Raw genomic sequence first — 3,636 nt, forward strand, 5'->3', positions numbered from 1 at the left:
GTGTGTGTGTGTGTGTGTGTGTGTGTGTGTGTGTGTGTGTGTGTGTATTCTTCTCTTCTTTACCCGATTTAGATGAGAGTGAGGTTCAACTCTTGGCTGCTCCCCCCACTCTCTTGTTTGTGTTTATGTGTTTTCTTCCTATTACTGTCAAACACAACTCTGTTCTCTCTAATCACCCATGATTTCAAGCTTGATGTCATTCTCAATTCTTCACTCTTAGTATTTTCACTGGTTACATAGCTGTTTGTATATCATCTATGCTGTAAGCCTGTGGATTCTTTGCAAGCAGGATTTGTCTTTTACCTTTCTTTGTATCTCAAGTGCTTAGCACAGTTCTGGCATATAATAAATGCTAGTTGATTGTATCATTCCATATTATCTAATTTGTTGTCAAATTTTTGATATTTCTATAGTCACAATGTTTCTCAAATACATACTTTATCTCCACTTGGGTAACCCCAACTTTAGTACAAGCCTTTGTCATCTTTTGCTTAGATTATTGCAGTCCTTTGCTGGTTTGTTTCCCTGCCTAAAATCTCTTCCCACTACAAGCATCTTCCAAACTGTGTCTTTTGGTGCCAAGATGATTGTTCTGAAGTTTAAGTTTGACAATGTCACATACTTCCACCTATTCCCCATTCAATAAATTTAAGCTGTTCCTTGTTACCTCCAATATACAATATAAAATTCTCCATTTTATATTTAAAACCCTTTGCAACCCATTCCTTTCCTTTCTTTCCAGTCTTGTTATTCTTTATCCCACACTCTAATCCTGCCCTAGAGGTCTGTTTGCTGACTCTGCACAGGACACACCATCTCCTGTCTCCTGTGCCAGTATTTACTTCTGCCCCAGTCCCAGAATGCCCTTCCTCTTCCCTTCTGCCCACTAACTTAAAGTTTACTAGTTGGTTTGTTTAAAGACTGAGCTCATGCCCTACCTTCTGCAGGAGGCTTTTGTTACTACATGTTGTTTCCCCCATTAGAACATGAACTTTTTGAGAATGGGGCCTTATTTTTCCCTTTCTCTCCCCAGCACCTAACCCAGGTGACTGGGATAAAAAGCAGCAGAAAGAGGATTTAAAAAAAAAAAAAAACTTCCTTGCCAAAGATAGTCCTTACCCTCACAGAGCTAACAAGGTGGCAGGGAGAGGATGTCATCAGTAGTGATAGTAATGGGGATGAAAACTTGGCAGGGAGAAGGGCCAGTTTATCTTCTGCTGTATAGGAGGTACAGGATTTTCTGGAAGAATTAATAGGGAAAGATAGGTTGAAGAAAATAGACTCTCTTGGCTTCCCCTGTAATAACAATTCTCTGACCTTGGTCTGGAGAATTATATGCAATATTTGATTAGCCAGGTAGTGGCCTGAACATGACCAGGTGCACTCTTTTATCTATAATTGCTTAGAGATTTATGTTTTATATAAGAGGGGGCTGCCCTACTCGGGCATTTAGAAGGCTCTGGGCTCTTGCTGGATGATTCCCCTGTAGGTTGCCTTTTTACAGGAACATGAGCTTGTTTCCTATTCACTGTCATTCTTGTTGTGCTGATACACTCCCAGTGTTCAAATCCAGGCCTTCTGCAGGGTATACACTATCATTTGCCTCATTTTGGACATTTGGGGAGGGGACAGATCTCTGAGGAAACTCACTTTACAGATGCATGTAGGCAACTATATTGAAGTTTTTACTTTTAGAGTGTAGCTTGGGGCACTGAGAAGTTAAGAAGTTGTTTGCCCCCCTGCCCCCCACTAGTATGTGTCAGAGATGTGTTTGAACCTCAGTCTTCCTTACTTGGAAGCCAGTGCATGCACTTTAGCTCTTGCTCTTTCTGTCTCTGTCTGTCTGTCTCTCTCCCCTCTACAATATCCTCTCCCATTATAGATATTATACTTAATAATATTACCTTTTTGCCATCATACTTTTACTTATTTAATTTGGAGTTCATCAAAATTAGGATATCTTTTTTATATGATTTGTTATTTAGCCATGTCTTCATCATACTAACAACTTTAACAGTTGATTTGTTTAAAATAAGTGTAATGCTTATTAAATTTGATCCATCTTTTCAGCCTGTCATTCTTTGGAATCTTAATCTGAGCCATTATGGTATAGCTAAACTCATGCCATCTGAGAATTTATTTGAATAGTCCTTTTTATTATTAAGAACTTGACAAATATCAAACATGAACATTTCTGTATAAAAGGAACAGAAAGAGGACTATAGATGAAGCCAATAACTTCCTTTTCATAGCTTTTTAAAAAAAATACAGGGTATCCCAAAAATTTTAGTGCAGTTTTTTGCTGTTGAAACTTAAAAGTGCAATAAGATTTTTGGGACACAGTCTACATTTGAACTTTAGCATTATAGTTCGAACATTGCCCTGCTTTTCTGTCTTCTGGTCTCTTTTGTTAATTTAAAAATTGTATTGATGTTCATTTCTTTCTTTTTAAAGTATCACTTTTACTGTCTCTTTACTCCTCTGACCCTAATCGAAAGCTTTCCCTAATCACAGAGGAAATGCAAAATAAATCCATACAAAACAGTTCCATAGATTGCCTGTGTTGAAGATCAGCCCTGTACTTCTAGAGGTGGGAAGCATTGTTGATATTCAGTTCTTTTAGTTGTGTCTGATTCTTTGTGACCCCATTTGGAGTTTTCTTTGCAGAGATACTGGAGTGCTTTAGCTCATTTGACAGTTGAGGAAACTGAATCAAACAGGATTAAGTACTTGTCCAGGATCACACAGCCGGTAAGTGATGGAGGCCAGATTGAACTCAGGAAGATGTGTCCTCCTGACTCCAGGTCTGGCATTTTATTCACTGTGGTTAGATCTTACTTCTTAAGCTTTTCACAGTTGTTTTCCATCACAATGTAGCAGCTCATGAAGGCATCCTTGGCTCATCTGAAAATTTGTTAAAATTGTCCTCTCTTACTTTTTCCAAATCACTGAACCTTGGAGACTATTTGGGAGGTTTTAAATGAACTCAGCCCTTTCAGGCCTTTTGGGATTGAGTATGTGGTCTTTTAAAGATATTGTTTCTAGGAAAATACAGATTCATTCTTTTATTAAAACATTTTGGCACACAAATAGGACAGGGAGATAGAAAAGGGCCTGAGCCTTGGGCTAGATTAGGATAAGAGGGAGCAAGCGAGATTTGAGAAAATGTAACTGTATATGTAGGAGAGAGATTGATCAGAGGAGAGAGTAATAATAGCTGGTAACAGTGAAGGGCACAGGGACAGGGGAGTACAGGAAACTATATGATAAGCTGAGGAGAACTAAAGAAATGTTAAAAATGTTTTATTGATTATTTCTTTGTTCTGGTTACCAGGTAGTGTAGTTGATTTTGGGGCAGTTTTGCTATTAGACCAGCCATGTTGTGATGAGGAGTGACTTTGAGAAACGGGGAAGCAGAGATGGTCTACAAAGGACTGTCCACTTGTATAGGATGTTTAACTGATTCTTTGTTACTTGGGAAATTCTGTCTGTACTTCTCTTGTATTTTCCCAGCACACTAGGTATATAGACTTTCAGTTAACACTTACTGAATTAAATTGAAAGAGATACATTGGAAAGACTTGAAGTTAGTACAGGTATGATATAGAAAAAGGTTCTGGCCCCCCCCCCCCCCCC

At 38.5% G+C, this 3,636-nt stretch overlaps 1 protein-coding gene across 8 annotated transcripts in view; it reads left to right on the top strand.

Annotated features, from left to right (window-relative positions):
* PTK2 (protein tyrosine kinase 2) overlaps nucleotides 1–3,636 on the top strand; it is a 439,876-nt gene that overhangs the window by 59,559 nt on the left and 376,681 nt on the right. For 2 of the 8 annotated variants that reach the window (XM_069081220.1, XM_069081223.1), the window contains exon 3: nucleotides 2,668–2,751. The exons of the other annotated variants lie outside the window; for them this stretch is intronic. The gene's annotated coding sequence lies outside the window, so the exon portion shown is untranslated. The remainder of the gene's footprint in view (nucleotides 1–2,667; nucleotides 2,752–3,636) is intronic. 8 annotated transcript variants of the gene reach the window in all.

Source organism: Petaurus breviceps, unplaced genomic scaffold (assembly GCF_028583685.1).
Source record: "Petaurus breviceps papuanus isolate PSGF00001 unplaced genomic scaffold, PetGlider_PUasm1.0 98, whole genome shotgun sequence".
In the NCBI taxonomy this organism is placed as follows: domain Eukaryota; kingdom Metazoa; phylum Chordata; class Mammalia; order Diprotodontia; family Petauridae; genus Petaurus; species Petaurus breviceps.